Source organism: Macrotis lagotis, chromosome X, assembly GCF_037893015.1.
Source record: "Macrotis lagotis isolate mMagLag1 chromosome X, bilby.v1.9.chrom.fasta, whole genome shotgun sequence".
In the NCBI taxonomy this organism is placed as follows: Eukaryota; Metazoa; Chordata; class Mammalia; order Peramelemorphia; family Peramelidae; genus Macrotis; species Macrotis lagotis.
The window spans coordinates 62,054,295-62,074,584 of record NC_133666.1 but is presented as its reverse complement, the minus strand read 5'-3'; the positions used below and the strand labels follow the sequence as shown (position 1 = coordinate 62,074,584).

General features: G+C 37.3%; 1 long non-coding RNA gene and 1 pseudogene across 2 annotated transcripts in view; one reads left to right on the top strand and one right to left on the bottom strand.

The window, feature by feature from the left end:
- LOC141497565 (uncharacterized) overlaps window positions 1–20,290 on the top strand; it is a 317,802-nt gene that overhangs the window by 65,943 nt on the left and 231,569 nt on the right. The gene's annotated exons all lie outside the window — the stretch shown is intronic.
- On the bottom strand, window positions 2,498–4,539 carry LOC141498406 (nucleolin-like; annotated as a pseudogene).

Here is a 20,290-nt window from a genome sequence, read left to right as displayed (position 1 = left end):
GGGCCATCAGTATATAACTGAAGTGTAGTGGAAGAATGAGTCACATAGCAATGGAGGAAGTTGTATTGAGGAGGAAGAGTATTCTGACACCCGCACTACACTGTAAAATTAGGATCTATGAGAGAAACTGTAGTCAAGGCAGATAAAAATGACGAAGGAATCATTTATATCTGGATGAATCCAAGTCTCAGAGAGTAGGGGAAAGTTGGAGCAAGAAGAGGTTAAAGATGAAAAGAAGGTTGGTAATAGAGAGCATGGATTCCAGAGAAACTCAGTAGCCAAAATGGGCAGATGTAGAGTAGGAAATTGAGAGTATGGGTACGTGAGAATGAGAGTACAAGACTGCTTAGATTGGGGAAGGGGGTTTACTCTTCTTCCCTGAGAGTGGTAGGCCATAATCACGGGATAAAGAAAAGAAAATGGTAGAAGCCTGCCATCATTGAGGAATGAGTTCAGGAAGAATATCATTGATAGGGAGAAGTCATTTGAGAGAATCAAGAATTTGCTTATTCATGGTCTCTACCTGGTGATCCATGGTATTGTTATGTCCTGTAAGGCTCTGTGAACCCTCTCTTTCAGAAGATACAAGCAGGAGAGGGCATGAAGGGAGTCTGACAGTCCTGTTAGGAGGTAGTAGGTAGCAAGTCAGATTATGGCCTGGCACTGTTGTAGCTCAGTTTCTTTGGCAGACAGTCAGGAAGCAGGATGTGTTATCCCTGGGCATCAAAAGACAAGACCCAATCTAATGGGGCTGATCCTCAATATATATAATTGACATTTTTGCACCCCCCCTCCCAGGTTTCCCTGGGAACTTCAGACTTAAAACTACTATCTAAGTCTCTGTAGATATAAATAAAATGACTCTACATGTTGTGCAAGCACTTCAGTTAGTAACACCTATATAGGAAATCCCAAAATATTCCAACTTGAAAGAAACCAAAATCAAAATGTAGCTTTTACTATGCATACTTCCATATTTAAGAAATGAGAAAAAGTTGAACTTCCCTTTGAAGCTATAATTTGCTATATTCCAGAGTTATATGAATTGGTTGAAAGTATCTTACTAATGTGTATTTTAGATTGAAATTAAATTGGTTAATAAGCTAGTGAAGTGATAAAGAAAAGAAAGTGCTATGGTAGTACTGGCTGGGGGGAAATGGCTATTTCTTACAGTGAGACAAGTATCTACTGCTTTTTCAGGTTTTATCCTCAAGTTATTCACTTCTATTTTTGTTCAAATTGATTTTCTGTTTTGTTTCTATTCAAGTGCATACTTGAAGCAGTGCTGTAAACTCACAGGAGGAACTTCAACAATGGGGAGAATTGAGCTTGCCAGTTGGGCAGACTTATTTAATATTCATCATCCCTTATGATCCTATTGTGATATCTTGAAAACCATCCTGGTCTGGTGTGTAGATTTTTGAATTTGATATCAGGAAGACCTGAGTTCAAATTCTGCCTCTATCACAAACTGAGTTCACTTTACTAGACTAAGTCTTCTGTAAAAGGAAATTAATAATTCCTACCTCAAAAGCTTCTTTTGAGTATCAAATGAGATGAGATGTTTAATCACTTTGCATATGTTGCACATATGTCAATCATTATTGTCATGATTGTAGAAGTGATCCTGTATGTTTGGTGATGCCAGTATAGCATAATTTTTAGCAGCTACTATTAGTCAATGCCGTGTCTTCTTCAGACATACCTAGCTGAATTCAGAGAGACTTGTTAGTTAGTTGACCAGAAGGTGATGATTTTTCCTGCTAAGTTACAAAGGGCTTTCTATCTGTATCAATTGAGGGAGTTCCAACCATGACCAAACAGGATCTTTTAATGTTGAAGTACTTAATGATAATTTTGCAGTGATGAACATACAAGATAAAATCTGTGAACAAAATCTGAAAATTGTGATATCTCCTTCAGTTGATAATCAGTAAGAAAATAAGTCAAAATAATTAATCAAACCTTGATTTGTAGTATTTGCTGATTTCTGAGATGAAAATGCTAATGTTGAAAAAAAATCTTATTTTTGTTTGTATTAAAAATGGTTTTGTACATGGGGTATTAACATTAGAAACTCAAGACGACTCAGACAAAAAAGGGGGAAGGAGGGGTAGCTAGGTGGCGCAGTAGATAGAGCACACGGGCCCTGGAGTCAGGAAGATCTGAGTTCAAATCCGGACTCAGAACCTTCATAATGACCTAGCTGTGTGGCCTTGGGCAAGCCAGTTAACCCCATTTGCCTTGCAAAAACCTAAAAAAAAAGGTGGTGGGGGAAGGAACTCCCTCACCTATCGCTCCAGAAAGTTTATATGGACCATTCAACCAAGTCAAAACCGCCACGCTCTCTCCCTTGAAATGCTATCCAGGTTGCTCTAAGATGCCGCAGGCCACCAGTCTGTTCTTGAATGTCCTCAGACAGCTGTTGGTGATTAGACAACAGCCTGAGACCCCCAGAGTCCGTTCACATGGCAGCGGGGAAAGAGAAGGGTGGAAGCTAGTCAAACTTCGTCTTCTCTCCTTGTGGCTTGTCGCCTCGTCAGCCTCCTCGGAAACTGCCCCGGCCTCCAAAGCCCCCTCAGCCACCTCTGCCGCCCCTTGGTCACCTAAGCCACCCCAGCGTGGCCACCCCCTCGGCCTCCAAAGCCACTAGGCTTGGTCTAGTCCAGGGTTACTTTATTTCTGTCGATCTCCATGGCCTCTTTTGCGGCTTTGGGCTCTTCCTCTGAGCCAAAGTTCACAAACCCAAACCCTTTTGAAGACCCTGTCTCCCTGTCTGTGACTATCCTGGCGCTTACTGAGCCTTGGGACGAATCTTTTAACGTATCTTCTGTTGGATCTTCAGAGAGGCCTTTGACGAATAAGGTTTTGTAGGACTAGTTTGGGGGGCTGCATTCGATGCCTTCTGTCCCTTCAGCTCCAGCCGGATGGCTCTGCCTTCAATCTCAATGTTGTTACAAGTCGTCAAAGCTTCCTTGGCGTCTTACACGGAGGCAAACTCAATAAAGGCATAACTTTTGGGCCAGCCCTGATTGTTCTGGGGCAGGCTTATGGAGGTGGCCTTCTCCAAGACCTCCTGCAGACTCTCCTCCATGGCACTGTAGGCCAGGTTGTTCAGCACCAGCAGCTTCAAGTCCATGGGCTTGCTGTTGCTGCTGCCCCACGAGTTGTTCTTCCCCCTGGAATTCTCCTGGCCCTTGCTTTTCTCCTCTGTGTAGTCCAGGATGAGAACCAGACCATCGATCTCGGTACCCTGTTTTTCTTCCAAGGCCTTGTCCACATTGGCTTCTGCCTTAAACTCCACATAGGGAATTCCTTTGGGGGGTCCCATCCTTGGTGCAGACCAGTCTGACCTGGATGGCATCTTCAAATACTTCCTTTAGCTCCTCCTGAGTCACTTTGTATGGCAGGTTCTTGACAAAGAGCCTCCTTGCATCATGGTCTTTCTTGTTCTCTTTTGCTTTTTCTAGCTTAATTTCAGAGCCAAGCACTTTGGAGCCACTGAATTCCATAGCCTTCTCCATGTCTTCTGCAGATGCAAACTCCACATAGCCAAACTTCCTGCTGGCGCCAACATGGACATCCACCACAGTAAGGTCCTTTTTAGATAAGAAGTCTGTGATGCTGGTTTTGAGCTCAGAAGCAGTTTTCTTGAAGTTCAGGTTACCAGCAAAGACACTGAAATATGTATATGACACTTCAGCATCCAGTTTCTGCTTCTTGGCTTCAGGGGTTTTCTGTTTGAACATTTCCTTTTTCCTCTTCCCTGGTGCTTCTTTCATGGGCACTGCTTCCTCCTCTTCTTCCTCATTGTCATCCTCATCCTCTTCTTCATTGTTATCATCCTGCTCATCTTTGTCATCTTCCTCCTCCTCCTCTGATTCCTTGGCTTTCCCAGCTTTCCCAGTGGCAGCTTTCACAGCAGCCTTACCTTTGGCAGGGGTGGTATCCATAACTTCTTCAGAGTCATCTTCATCTTCTTCATCCTCATCACTGTTATCCTCACCCTCAACTTCATCCTCCTCCTCCTCAGAGTCTTGCTTGGTGGGAGCTGCTCACATCTTTGTGGCTTTAGGAGGCTCAAATTCTTCATCTTATTCCTCCTCACTATCCTCTTCTTCAGATTCACTGTCTTGCTTCTTGGCATTCTTCCTGTTTTTTGCCCCTTTGGTTAGGGGCACCGCTGCTTTGGCTGGAGTGGCAGCTGCTTTTGCTGGAACAGCCTCCTTCTTGCTTGGTGGACAGCTTGGGCTGGGGTGGCAGCCTTCTTGGCAGGGCTCGTGGCAGCTGCCTTCTTACCAGGAGTCACAGCTACTTTCTTGGCAGGTGTGGTGACAATAATGGCTTTTTCGGTTGGTGGTACCTTCTTTGCTGGTTTAGGCACAGCCTTCTTGTCCTTCTTCTGAGGGATCACAACTTCCTCTCTGCTTCTCTCCTTCTCCTCGGACATGTCCTCCTCCTTGCTGTCCTCCACCTCCTTGGGGGAAGAGCCATCTTCTTTGGTTCTTGTTTTTTGGCGGCCTTCCCTAGCTTCACCATGGCAGTGGTGCACACTAGGGTGCACGGGCTGCAGATCCGGCGGCTGAGGCCCAGTGAGGTGGCTGGGTCTGGGGAGCGTGGGTGGAGGCAAGTGCCAAGCGGCCTCTGCTCACCTCAGTGGAGACAAAAAACTTAACAGTCACCTCTTTCTTGCTAGTCTGAGCCGGCTGCAACATAGATTTGTGTTTCTATACCAACTATTTCATTATAGAGAAATATAGATATACATCCATACACACTGATGATACCAAAGTTATGCATTACATCCTGAGCCTTCAACAGTCATTTTGACTTCTGTCATTGGACTTTGATGCTCTAGAAGAGAGAGTAAAAATACCGATTGTGCAACTCTGCCTCCTTAAATCCAATTCACTTGCAAGTCAGGATGTCACTTGTGACAGTTTTGGTCATCTTCCAAAAGAAGGATGAACAATAACAACATATAGAGAAAAAGAGAAATCTTAATTTTGTAGTATTTTTAACAGTTTACATTTTCCTAGCAACTTGGTTAATAAATATTTCTGATAATTGTACTGAATAGATCTCTCAATAACCTTCATACATTTTCTAAGTGATGTGTTTCAAAAACAACAACTTTATAACTGAAGCCACAGATCATAGGGCAGTCTTCATGTGGCTAAAGAGTAGAAGGAATTTTGGTAAAATCTTATCCATTTTATGTCATACAGGTACACAGCCTCCACCACCTTGAATAGTGTCGAATGTAGAGTATGGTTATTTCAGTGGGACATCCATATGCTAGTATATTAATAGCATGAACATAACAATTTAAAGGACATAATAGAATTTGCCTGAATTCTCCAATTAAACCACTTAGGATGTTTCTTAGAGTTCTTCCTTATAGAACAACCCAAATTACAGCAAATTAATTGAGCATGGACTAGGAAATGGTCACAAGCTTGTATTGTTGGCATTACATTACTTGGAAATTTACTATGATGATGTAGTTTCTAAAAGCTGATGTAAGCTACTAAAGCCTATCATATAAATAAATGTTAAACTGATAACTCTTTTAAAACTATCTTGATAGGTTGAATTTCATCTGTTTTATTCATGATGGGCAATTACAAAGATTAATTGTCTACTATTAAAAGGATTTTTAGTGAATTAAGTGTAAATTGTGAAGCACTTGAAGACATCTTTTTTATATTACAAATTATATGGTAATTTAAAAACCAATAAAAATTGTCCAGATTTCTGCCAACTGCAAAAATAAGCAAGAAGTACATACCAAATTTGATTAATAATTGATGTCCTCTTTTGAAGTTAATGTTTAAAATGTTTCTATATGGTAGAAATTGGTGTCATCCTGGGCTAGCTTTTAACTATGGAATTGTGCAATTCAAGATTGTGGCATGTGCATAATTTGTTTCATAACTGTATCTTCAAAGTGACTTTTCCATCTTTAATGATCATATCCGAGCTAGAATTTGTCTGATGATCATGAACATGGGAAGATAACTGATAATATCAAATTCACATCCTACTTCTCTCTTCTCTTTTCCACATTCCTTGCTGTTTTTCTCACATGACAATCCACCAACTCTCCTTTTGCACTGACTGTCCCCCTTGCCTGGAAAAGTATATCTTTCTCCACAGTTCCACCTCTTCACTTTTCCTTGCTTCTTCAGTGGTTCAACTCAAATGTCTCTGTTCCCCTTCAGTCACTTGAGCCTTTCCTTCTGTATCTATCATGTAAATAGCTATTCATTGACATGTTGCTTCCACCATTAACGTATAAATTCTTGGAGGGCAAGGAGTGTTTAGTGTATTTGTATTTCTTTGTCCCTAGTTCTTGGTGTAGTACCTAGCACCTGGAAAATACTTATTCTTATACAGTACTTGTTGAATAATATATTAGTTAACATGAATCACCTCTTTTAAAGTGATTGCATATGTGTGTGTGTGTGTGTGTGTGTGTGTGTGTGTGTGTGGAGAGAGAGAGAGAGGCAGGTATCTATTTTGCATTAATTAAATCAAGTTATTTATTCATATTCAGAAAATTCTAAAACATGGTACAGAGGAAGGAACATTAAATTTGAATTCAAATTTTGGCTGTATATGACCTTGAAGAAGTCACAAAAATCACATCACCTCTTGGACCTGAGATTCCTCATACGTCTAATGACAGGATTAGTTTAGATTAAGGTGTTAAACACAAGATCTGCAAGTCACTTGCTATCCACAATCCTCCCATGTTTTTCCCCAGTTGGGTTATAATGTAATTGCGTAACTAGAGAATAATTATCAAAATAATCAAAGATGTAATAAAATAGTTAATATTTATATGTGGTTTGCTAAGTCAATAAACCCCTACAGGAAGCCCAAGGTGTGATTTATTGTCCCCTGTATCTATTTAAGTTTAGCCCCATTGGTCTAAATGTCCACTAAAGTCCCCTCCAGCTCTAACTTTTGTATTTCTAAGATTTTGAAACTCTTCCAACGGAAGCAGAAAGTTGGAGCAGTGGATAAAATGCCAGCCCTGGAGTCAGGAGGACCTGAGTTCAAATTTGACCTCAGACACTTAATAATTACCTAGCTGTGTGATCTTGGGCAAGTCACTTGACCCCATTGCATTGCAAAAGCCAAAAAAAATTCCAAGTATAGGAGCAAATAAATGTTCTGCTTGCATTTACAGCATAATAATATGTATCTTATTAGAACTATAATAATAAAGAGGAGTCAATGAAGTTTTCATTTAAACTTATTTAACACTTCCACAAATATAACTGCTATTCACCAACAACAAATAGGCTGAAAGAAAAATGCAAAATATTTGTTATCCTAAGTTTAAAACCTCCCAAGCATCCACTTCTCATTATTTCCCAATATCTAGATATCCACTGATCAGCACAGAATAAATCACCAACATGAAATGACTGCAGAATCAGAGGCAAATGACTGCTGGACTCTGTTTTAAGACTGGACTCTGGGCTAGAATGAACACCCTACTTCGCTGAGGCCACCTCCTATCTCTTTCACTGTGTATCCTCTTACAGTGGCTCCACAGGCTCATATCCTAGTGTGTAAGAGCACAACCACATTTTACCTCAGATTCCTCTAAACCCATTTTGACTGATGCTACCAATATTCAACAGTTTTTGATATTTTGCAAGAGCCCAATTGGTATTCCTGAGCATTTTTTCCTAAGGTGTTAGATAAGTTAACTGGAAACTAAAGGAATGATCTCTGAGAATTTTTCTCTTTCCTCTAAAAAGGAACAATTTTCATCTGTCTCACTTTTGAGCCCTCGTATTACTTTGTCTTTTACTCTGTAAACATCATGATTTTTCAGTGATCTCTATGCTTCGAAGTCTCCAGTTGACTGACCCCCAACCTACCATTCTACTTAGAGTTCTAGTATATCTACATATTTTTGAGACAGGCAGCATAAAAGGGTTTGATTTAGAAGATATTGTCTGGCAGAGAAAAAAGCTTTTAATGATTAAGTCTTCAGTGTACTTTTTGAGCAAGACTTCAGGCAACTCATTATTCTCTAACAGAAGACTTCACCAGCATCCAGAACATAGGTATTCAAAGATATATGTATGAAAAGTCACTTAGTACTACAAGCTGCTAGGTGGCACAGTAGGTAATGGTACTAGACTGGATTCAGAAAGACCTGAGGTTAAATCCTGATATGTGACCCTGGTCAAGTCACTTTTCTTCCAGAGCCTCAATTTTAAAATAAGGATTATAATAGCATTTACTTTCCAGGGTAGTTGAGAGGATCAAAGGTAATACATCTTGGTAAAGCATTTGGATTTCAAAGAATTTTGTAACTGCTAAATATTAGCTCCTAACAATATCACATTCTCCATAAGCTATATGACTCTGACCCAGAGTAGCCCAAGAGTTTTTATATCTCTCTCTTCTAGTCCCAGTCCCTGTATATCTCTCTGTCCTTCTGTTTCTCTTTCTGTCTCTCTCTCTCCCCACCCCATCTTCTCATCTTGTCTTCTCCCTTTTATTTTCTTCTTTTATTTTTTTCCCCAAGAAGCCACTTGGGCAACTAGGGTATCCTAGCTGGTATATATAGTTACCGTTCTGGGATGTTTTGAAGTATTTGGTTTTGTCCCCTGTTTCAAAGCATCACAAGCATTTTGTGGAAAGGGAGGAGTGGAACTGGAGGGAAAATAGACTTGTTTCTTTAGATCTCTTTGACATAGCAGTAGTTGCTGCAGTATCCCATTTAGTTGCCCTGTTTTCCCATGTGTGCTAACATATTTAAACAGGTTGATCACCTCCTTGGACACATTTTTCATCCTCTGGAAGTGTCAATATTCATTCCATTCTTTTAGTTCAGATTTCAACCATCTTTGAAACCCTAGTTGGAGGCAACCTCAGAGATCCTCTAGTCTGACATATCTGAACAAAATTCTCCTACAGTTTATCTGACAAGTGATCAACCAGCCTTTTCTTAAAGATCTCCAGGGAACAGTTATCTTCTACTTCCAAATTTCACATTTGGTTAGCTCTACTTCTTTGTTTCCTTCATGGACCCACCTCCAAACTCAAGAAAAGACTTGTCCAAATAGCAAACACTGATAGGGATTACCTGAATCTACCTCCAATACTTTACCCCTATTCCAGTACTGAAGATCCCCACCATCAAGGAGGTAGTGGGAAGAAAGAAGTTCCTCCAGGATCATGGCTTGCTCCTACTGATTTGTACCCCCTTTTAAAACTTGTTTATCAGGGCAGCTAGGTGGCACAGTGGATAGAGCACCCACCCTGGAGTCAGGAGTACCTGAGTTCAAAGCCGGCCTCAGACACTTAATAATTACCTAGCTGTGTGGCCTTGGGAAAGTCTCTTAACCCCATTGCCTTGCAAAAAAACCCCTAAAATAACTTGTTTATCATTGGTTTATTGATTTAAATTAAAAAGGCTACCTGGATTAACAATTTTGTAGATGGCACAAAACTAGGAGAGAGTGAAATTGGTAACTGTGGAAGAGAGTGGCAAAGTATGTTAGATTCTATTCTATTGTTTTGGCTGGATCACCTGCCATCCCTTACAAGCTGAAATTTTGTGACACTGTAAAATATTAGTACTGATTTACTAAAATGATCAGTGAAAGAAAAAAAGTTATAGTTTTGTGATTTACATTTAGTACAATGTTATCCTTAGGATCAAGGATTACTGAAAAAAACAAAATGCCATTAATAGCCACAGAAAGGATCTAAGTATAAGAATAGGCATACTGGAAAATACTACTTGCATTTTAAAACGGCACAAATGAATAGATCAGATTCTAAGGACCTAAGAGATTAATAAGGATGTAAGTTTAAGAAGCAATATCCCCATCATGGTGCTTAAATATATTTCCAGGAAAAGCTGTTAATCATCATTCATTAATATCTACCTAGAACTTTGGGGAGTAGAACGTAATTTTGACTTATTGCATGATAAGAAAGAAGGGAGTATGTACTGCTTGATGAATTCTTCCCATCCTTTCTGAAGCACACGGAAAGCCCTCGAACTTTGATATTTCCATCACTTTTCAGAGGACTCAGAATATATTGCTCTTTAATTGTTTAAGTAATATAGGGAAAGTTAGACTTCATTGATTCTAGTAGTCAGTGAAAACATTGAAGTTAACTGCAGAAGTGAGAATTGTGTCTCATAGTGTACTTAATTTTCAGGCATTTAAATACTTTCTTAGATGACATAATTTGAACATAATAGTTCCATTATACACCAAAAGTTTCCTTATTTCTTTGACTGCTTTATAGTAATGGATCACCTTTCCTTTTAACTTGGTAGCCTTGCCTTGAATTCTGTTTTTGGTTTTTTTCATTCTACACACATTTATTATCTTGTCTTGAAAAAATGTCCATTAAGTATCACACAGATGCCTATTTTGTATATTACATTTGTAAAGGAGAATGCCTACTGAATTTAGGCACAAGTGAATACATATACATAGGTTATAAAGAAGTAATAGTAAGTGTGTAGGGGTGATAGCCATCAGGCCTCCAAAGATTCAAGAAATAATATTCTTAGAGAAGCCAGATATGACAAAAGTAGTACAGAATGATGATGACATCTGTCATCTCATTAGGAATCTACTTTACTGTTGCTCTGTGCAATGAAGTGAAACCAAGGTTTCATACTGCTATGCATTTAATTTTATAGGCAGCTGCTGTGCTTATAAGAGAGGACTCTAGAAGGACCTTCTTTGAAGTCATTTCAGTAATTGTTCTACATCAATGTTTCTGTTAGAGTTTATAAGCTCCAAGAAAGAAGCAAATTTTATTCTCTGTCATCCTAAATCCATGTGACTAACATAAATCCAGATTCTTTCTAAATGCCTGAATGTCTGGCAGAATGGATATGCTTGAACTTTTATTTAAGGCAGTAAAGTGACTACAATAACAGTAGCCAAAATACACATGGCACTTTAAGACTTACAGAAGCACTTCACATGTATCAATTAATTTGATCCACATGACAATCTTGTTTGTTAGAGAACTGATATTATTAGCATCATGCCCATTTTGCTTATGAGAAAACTGAAGCTCAATGAGGTTAAAAGACTTATACATAGGTCAGGTCTATAATTTGAACTCAATTTTTTCTGATCTCTAAGTACAGAATTCCTCTTGCTAAATGTTGCTTCCCAGGGAATTATTCCATGTAATTCCAATTATAGTAGTCCAGTAATCAGTCAACTAGAATTCCAGAAGCATTCACTTCTAATTTGAATCTATAGCTTAATGGCAGTTGCTAAGGCAGACCTTTCATATATGAAAGTCTTGTTTTTTTGTTCATTCTGTTTTATTCTCACTAGAGGATTTGGTGCTTTTTTGGTGACAGGGGAATCAGGATTATGAATGTGGTATCATCTTTCAGGAATAGTTAGGGCAATTCTTTGGTGTTTTGAAAAGGAATACTTTCTTCTTTGTTTCAGTTACTTGTCCCCTTGGTAAAGAAATTCATTTGAGGATGAAAATAACCTTTTGTTATTTTCAGAAAAGAAATAGATGGAGATGCTTACTCAACTGAGCTTGAAACCTATCCCCATCAATTGTCTTCATTGTAATTGAAATGCGCAGACAGGGTTAGTCTCCTGTGACCCTTGTAGTGTTTCACAATACTTTTGGTTGACTTTTTTAAGTTGATTTGTTATCATTCATGGAACACACCACAAGAGGTCCAGGATAGCATTCATCAGCCATATGGGCTGTAGTGTCAAGGAAGTTTTTCCTATAATGTGCCTAAAAGCTTCAATACTCTTTTTTTCCCCTACTTCAGTTGATATTTGAGGAAAGCATCATAAAATAAAAAGGCCTATTGAGATAAATGCCTGCTGTCTTCCCAAGTTGCAGGGTTGGCTAAATAACCTCCAGCATTATGCATATGTACAATACACCCATTGTATATCTTTTAAAAATATTTTATTTTTTCAAATTATATGTAAAAACAATTTTAACATTATTTTTTCCCTATATTTTGAGTTCCAAATTCTCCTCCAGTTTCTTCTCTTCCCCCTTCATTGAAAAGGTAAGCAATTTGATATAGGTTACTTGGGCAGTCAAGACATAACATTTCCCATTTCCATTAGTCATGTTGAATAAGAAGATACAGACAAAAAACAAATAAAAAAACCCAAATAATTAAAATTGAAAAAGGTACACCTCAATCTGTATTTCAGTTCCATCAATTCTTTCCATGGAGATAGATAACATTTGTCATCATAGGTCTTCAAAGGTCTTCAAAATTATATTGCATCATTTATTGTTGAGATTAGCTAACTCATTCACAGTTGGTCATTATATAGTATGCTGTTACTGTACACAGTATTCTCTCCTTATTCTGCTTATTTTAATTTACATCAGCTCCTGTCTTTCCAAATATTTCTGAGAGTATCCTGTCTGTTATTTCTTATATCTCAATAGTATCCCAAAATGTTCGTATTCCACAACTTGTTCAACCATTGCTCTAATTGAGGGGCATCCCCTCAATTATGGCATTTCTTCTAGTGGTGGAAATTCTTTGCTACCACTAGAATTGCTATAATTTTTTGTATGTTTAAGTCCTTTACTTTTTTGATTTTTTTAAAAAAATAATCTTCGTAATATGCACCTTTTGGAATACAGTGGTATTGAATCAAAGGGTGGGCATGGTTTTATAACCCTTTTAGCATAGTTCCAAATTACCCTACAAGAATGGTTGAATCAGAGATCACAACTCCACTAACAGTCTATTAGAGTCTCAGTTTTCCTACATTTCCTTCATCATTTTTTATTTTTCTTTTCTATTATATTAGCTTATCTCTTGAATGTGAAATGGTACCTGAGAATTGTTTTAATTTGTACTTCTCCAATCAATAATAATTTAGAACATTTGTTCATATGATTATAAATAGTTATGGTTTTTCATCTGAAAACTGCCTGTTCAAATCTTTGACCATTTATCAATAGGGTAATGGTTCTTATTTTTACAAAATTTCCTTCAGTTCTCTATTTATTTGAGAAATTGTCTTTATCAGAAAAGCTTGCTATAAAAAAATTTACGGTTGTGATAGCTAACTTTGTATTTCCCTCCATCCTTTCTTTTCCCTCCTTCCTTACCCTGTGCATCCTCAGAAGTGGTTTGTTTCTTATCATCACCTCCCCCAATCCACTCACCCTTCTGTCCGTGCCACCACTTTTCTTAACCCCTTCCCCTTCTACTTTTTTTTGTGTAGTAAAATAGGTTTCTTTACTCAGCTGAGTGTGTTTTATTCCCTCTGAGGTAATTTCAATGAAAGGAAGATTCATCATATATTGCCCACTCTTCCCCCATATTCCCCTCCATTGTAAAAACTTTCATGCCTCATCTATGTGAGATGTTATCCCATTCTACCTCTTACATTACCTTTCTCCCAGTACATTTCTCTTTCATATCCCTTAATTTTATTGCTTATATCATACCAACTGTGTCCTCTACATATGTATACTCCTTCTAACTGCCCTAATGAAAAAGTTCTTAGAAATTACAACTGTAATCCTTTCATGTAGGAATAGAAAGAATTTCTTATGATTTCTCTTGCCTGTTTAGCCTTTTATGCTTCTCTTAGATTTTCGATTCAGTTCTGTGCTTTTCATTAGGAATGCTTGAAAGTGATGTATTTCATTATATATCTATTTTCCCTTGAAGGATTATATTCTGATTTGCTAGGTAGGTGATTCTTGGATGTTATCCTACTTTCTTTGCCCTCTGAGATTTCATATTCTAACCTTCCAGTCCTTTAATGTGGAAACTGCTAAATCATGTGTGATTTCAACATGACTCTAGGATATTTGAATGCCTTCTTTTTGACTGCTTGCAATATTTTCTCCCTGACCTGGAAACTATGAAATTTGGCTAAAATATTCTTGAGAGTTTTCATTTGGGGATCTTTATTAGGAGATGATTGGTACATTCTTTAAAATTTCCATTTTTCCTTTTGGTTCTAGAATATCAGGACAGTTTTCTTTGATAATTTCTTGAAATATGATGTCTAGGTTCCTTTTTTTGGTATCTTGACTTTCAGGTAGTCTAGTACTTCTTAAATTATCTCTCCTCAACTGTTTTCCAGGTTGGTTGTTTTTATCATGAGATAGTTCACTTTTTATTCTTTTTTTCTTTCTTTTGATTTTGTTTGATTGTTTCTTGATGTCTCATAAAGTCATTACTTCCCACATTCCCTTTTCTGATTTTTAAGGAATTATTTTCTTCAGTGAGATTTGGTACTTCTTTTCATTTGGCCAGTGTTACTTTTTTCCTTCTCTGCAGTGAATATTTGTATATCTTTCCTTTTCTTTTGTCTGATTCTGCTTTTTTAAGGTATTCTCTTTATTGGATTTTTCTGCCTCTTTTACTGTTTGACCTCTTCTGTTTTTTAAGTGTTATTTTCTTCAGTATTTTTGTACCTTCTTTACCATGAGTCTTTTTTTCATGATTTTATTATAGCACCTTCTTTTATTTTCCCAGTTTCCTTCTACTTCTCTTATTTGATATTTAAAATCGTTTTTTGAGATCTTCCAGGAATTTTCTGGGTACTTGAGACCAGTTATTTTTCTTTGAGGATTTGAATGTAGCAAATTTGACTTCTTTGTCTTGTGAGTTTGTGTTTTGATTTTCCCTGTTACCATGATAACTTTCTATGGTCAGGATAATTTTCGTTGTTGTTGTTGTTTGTTATTTTCCCAGTCTATTTCTTCACTTTTAACTTTATGTGAAAATAGAAATTTGCTCCCGGGAAGGAGGAGGAGTAGACATCGTCCCAAGCTTCAGGTTTTTGTACTGATGTATTCAGAGTTAGTTTGGGGGGGAGAGGGGGATCTGCAAGTTTTCAATTCTTCCAGGATGGTATGATCTAAGGTGTTGTGTTTTAAATACTGTTCTGGCCTGTATTCTGATTTAGGAATGACCACAAGTGCTGTTTTTCACCTTGAAACCAAAACTCTGATGTGCTAATGTATCGCCTTGTCCTGGGCCTACAACATAAGACTGTGACCTGAGCAATACAATAGAGTTCTACTCCCAGTTTCTCCAAAGGAATCCCTGCAATCTCCATATGGCCAAGTGTTCAATCTTGTTACCATCTAAAAACTCTGAAAGTTGCTGCCGCTAACCATGATACAGTCCCCACTAAGGCCTACTGCCAATTTGGTGGGGAGCTCTTTGAGCTGCTCTTTACAATAAACCTTTCCTCCTGACCTAAGTTGCTTAAGGTGGGAAATTATTTCACCTCATCCTTTTGTTGGTTCTACCACTACAATTTGCGTTTAAATTTATTTAAAGTTTTTTGGAGATGAATTTAAGGGAGCTTAGGCAAGTTCCTACCTTTTCTTATTCATCTAGGTTTTGCCCCACATTTTACATCTATGTGTGGTTGTTGTTAAACGCTTATGCTGATTTTCTTCATGGAGTGGTAGGTTTGCTAAGCAGGCCCTCAGGGTCGTTTTAGGAAGCCATCATGTAGAAGGACATGAAGCTAGAAGTCTTTCCTAAAAGATTGTGTATTGCTTTTTAATATCAGTAGGCATTTGAGCAGATGCTAGGCCGAAGTGCCTCCCGATAGTAATGTTCCTAGAAGCCCCTGTTGTTCTTGTATCATGAAGCATATCTTTCCAGGTCTTAGCTGTGCCATGGTTCCTGCCAGAACTTTTTATTGTGGGAAAAAATATTTTGAGACTTCTTGACTTAGCTGCCAGGTGGCATCTTTTCAGAGAATTATGTCAGCAACTCCAAATTACCTTTGGCACAAGAGAAGCTTTCTGGAACAGCACTTAGGAATATTTCTTCAGTCAAATAAATATTTTTAATTATCTTAAGTGACACAGTGGATAGAGAGCCTGACCTGAAGTCAAGAAGACTTGAGTTCAAATGTGACCTCATATACTTTACTAGCTGTGTGACCCTGGACAAATTATCTTGTTTGCCTCACCTTCTTCCTCTGTAAGAGGAGTTTCTCCATTAGAGAAACAAATCACAAATCATTCTATGATCTTTGCCAAGAAAATCCCAGATTGGGTCACAAATAGTGCGACCTAACTGAAACAAATGAACAACAACAAAGCAGACACTTTGTGCCAGACACTTTGCTATGATAAAACAAGAGTTGAAGGAGAAACCCTTCTTTTAAAGGTGCTTTCCGTCTCATAGGGGAACAACTTATAAGTAGCCATATGCAAATAAGTTGTACACATATTTGTAGATATGATATATGTTAGATAAAAAATAGGATATGATTGAGAAAAGGAAATGGAATTTAGGGGAATTAGTAAAAGCTTCCTTTAGAAGGAAGGATTTTTAACAATATTCCCATACCTCTTCAAAAATACTTATGATGTCCTTTAGCAGAAGAGGGTATATAACAGAGAGAGGGCCACTTTTGTGTAGTGTTAATCAGTTCCAGAACATGTGTAAGTGCCCTGAATTTGACACTACATAGTATCAGAGTTTAAATCCTTAGCTCTTCTCTTTATTAATTTGGACATCTTACTTCAACTCTTTGGACATTAGTTTCCTCATCTGTAGAATGAAGACTAAGATTAGATAACCTTAAAAGATCTCTTACAACCGTATGTCCATGATATAATGAACCACAATTTTGTTTAAAAAAAATTTTGTCTTGATTTGATTTACCTGGGATGATGAAATTATGCCAAGTTTTCGAGATTCTATAAAATGTAGATAAAAAAAATGTGGATGCCCTGCTTTTGACTCTTGTATTTGCTAGATATTTTGAATCCAAGAAAACAGCTATTCTGAATGAAGGGATGAATGAATGAATCAGTGAATTAATGAATGAATACTTATTTGCATGCATGCCTCAGGCTAATGTACCTAAAGCAATTGTCATCACCTAGCCCAAGGCCATATTTGTCATATTCTCAATAAAATATAAATAACTTAGTCTTACATATAAAGACATTTTTACTCACAGCTGTAATATCAAAATTAGAACATGGGTAAATGAGAATAGAACATGAATATTAAAGTTCCTGTATCTTGAGCAAGACTATCTTAAAAGCATAGTAATCAGCTGTTTTGTTTTTTTAGCTAGACAGGTCACAGTCATTCTCGTGTACCATTTTTTAATTTTTTTTGTTGATCTTGTACATTATTTCCACGTTTATATTGATCAAAATTGAATGTGTTGAGAGAGAAATCATATCCTTAAGAAAAAAAAATGTATAGGAGATAGCAAAATTGCATAATAAGATATATTTTTTAAAAAAAATTTAAATTGAAGGTTATAGTCTTTGGTCTTTGTTTAAACTCCACAATTTTCTCCATCACAGATACCCTAGAATTGTCCCTGATTGTTGCACTGATGGAATGAGCAGGTCCATCAAGGTTGATCATCACCCCCACATTGTTTTTAGGGTGTACAATGTTGTTCCAGTTCTGCTTATCTCACTTAGCACCAGTTCTTGCAAATCCCTCCAGGCTTCCCTGAATTCCCATCCCTCCTGGTTTCTAATAGAACAGTAGTGTTCCATGACATACATATACCACAGAGTGTTAAGCCATTCCCCAACTGAAGGACATTCACTCAATTTCCAGTTCTTTGCCACCACAAACAGGGCTGCTATGAATATTTTTGTACATGTGACGTTTTTTATCCTTTTTCATTATCTCTTCATGGTATAGACCCACTAGTGGTATTGCTGGGTCAAAGGGTATGCACATTTTTGTTGCCCTTTGGACATAATTCCAAATTGCTCTCAGGAAAGATTGGATGAGTTCACAGCTCCACCAACAATTTATTAGTGTCCCAGATTTCCCAGATCCCTTCCAAGATTGATCATTGTCCTTTCTGGTCAAATTGGCCAGTCTGAGAGGGGTGAGGTGGCACCTCAGAGACACTTTAATTTGCATTTCTCTAATAAGTAGTGATTTAGAGTAGTTTTTCATATGACTATGAATCGCTTTGATATCCTCATCGGTAAATTGCCTTTGCATATCCTTTGACCATTCATTCACATTTTTCTTCAGGGCTTTGTATGTAGCTGCTTTGATTTCTTTGTCTTCTGAATTTGTGTTTTGGTCTTCTCTGATACATAATAACTTTCTGTGGTCACTTTTTTTGGTTTGTTTTTCTTATTTTTTCAGTCTCTTTCCTGACATTTAACTTTATGTTAAAATTGTGCTCTGCTCCCAGGGTGGAACAGGGAATGTCCAAAGTTTCAGGGGTTTTGTGCAGCTGTTCTGACAATCTATAAGTTTTCAGTTTTTTTTCAAGTGGTTGTGATCTAAACTCTAAAGAGAGATGTGTTCCCTGTTTTTCTGGCTTGTAGTCTTGTTTGTGGACTTCCACAAGCACTCTTTTTCTGCATTGGAGCTGCAATCAGATCTCTTTTTCCTGCTAATGCTTCTCTTTACCCTGGAATGGAGACCTGGAATCAAGTATGGGAGGTAGAACTAAGTCTTCCTTCCAATACTGTCAAAGGGTCCTCTCTAATCTCCTTCTGTTAAATTGTCCAAATCCTATCTGGGTACTGCAAGCTCAGAAATCTCTTGCTGCCAGTTCAGTTTCCCCTGAGTACTACTGCTGGCTTGCTAGATATGATTTTTCTGGATTCTGCTTTGCTCTGACCTGAGAAGACAGAATTTTCTTTCCACCCTTCTAAGTTGTCTTAAACTTGAAAATTATTTTACCTGATCCTTTTGTTGGTTCTGCTTCATTGTTCACTTTCTCTATACATCACATAAATTTCTCCTTGATAAATAGATTTTAATTGCTTTGTTTCAATTTTCTTGAAAAATATTTTCAAGAATCATAAAACTTTCAGTCCCATATGTATTTCTATTTATGAAAAATTAAGATAAGCAAACTAAAAAAGAACTTGAATGAAATTATGAAATAAAAATATAAATATTAAGCATTTTTAGTGGATATTTAATGAAGTAGACTATCTTAAGTTATTCCTGATGAAAAGACCAGAGAGAATCTGATTTTTGTTTAGTGTTTTTTATTTATTTAAGGCAATGGGCTTATGTGTGACTTGCCCAAGGTCACACAGCTAGGCAATTATTAAGTCTCTGAGTTCAGATTTGAAGTCAAGTCCTCCTGACTCTGGGACCAGTACTCTATCCACTATACCATCTAGCTGCCCCAATATTAAGCATTTTAAAGAATGATTTTTCAAATTTCTTTTAAATCTCAGTTTCTTTTGCAGTATTTCAGGCAATTATTTGTTCTTACCAAATTGCAGTAATATAGGGGCGGCTAGGTGGTGCAGTGGATAAAGCACTGGCCCTGGAGTCAGAAGTACCTGGGTTCAAATCTGGTCTCAGACAATAATTACCTAGCGGTGTGGCCTTGGTCAAGCCACTTAACCCCATTTGCCTTACAAAAAAAAACTAAAAAAAAATTGCAGTAATATGATAATATTTTATTGATGCAATTTTTATGTATTTCACTTATGGAAAAAACAAATATTCCTATTATAGGTCATTATATTGCTCTATAAAATCAATAGCTGGTATAACTTTCAAAGTTTATAAAGATATCATCTACTAATAGAAAAAAGAGTTCTTTGATTAAGGAAAAATATTATATCTAATTTCATAAATTGTTGCTGTTCAGTAATGACTTTTCATGACCCATGTAGGGTTTCTTTGCAAAGATACTAAAATGGTTTGCCATTTCCTTCTGTAGTTCATTTTTACAGATGATGAAACTAAGGCAAACAGGGTTAATTGATTTGTCCACGGTCACATAGTACATAAATATGTGAGATTTTGAATTCAAATCTTTCTGACTTCTGTCCTGGCTCTCTATCTACTGTACCATTTACCTATCTCAAATTCTTAAATAGCATGAATTCAACCTCTCCCTTTCCTCTAATCTCCTCCCCATCCAGGGGAGTTAATTCTGGTGTTTTAAAGGCTTCAACGCATATTTGTTATTGTAAAAGGCTCCTTACTAAAGTAAGGGAGGCTGTCTATAATCAGTTTTAAAATAATTATAATGCTATATTTTTTTTCTTGTATAAATGGATCATCTCCTCATTCTTCCTTATCTGAGGTATAGGCCTACTTTAGGTATCAGTGGGTAAAAGAATACAGACATTGGTGGCTTTAAGGGCATAGTTCCAAATTATTTTCTAGAAGGATTAGATTGATTTACAGTTCCACCAGCAGCATATTTTTAATGTGATTCTTTTCTCATGGCCACTTTAAATTTGTCATTTTCCTTTTTTGTTGTCTGCCAGTCTGATGGCTATAAGGTTTTTTTTTTTAATT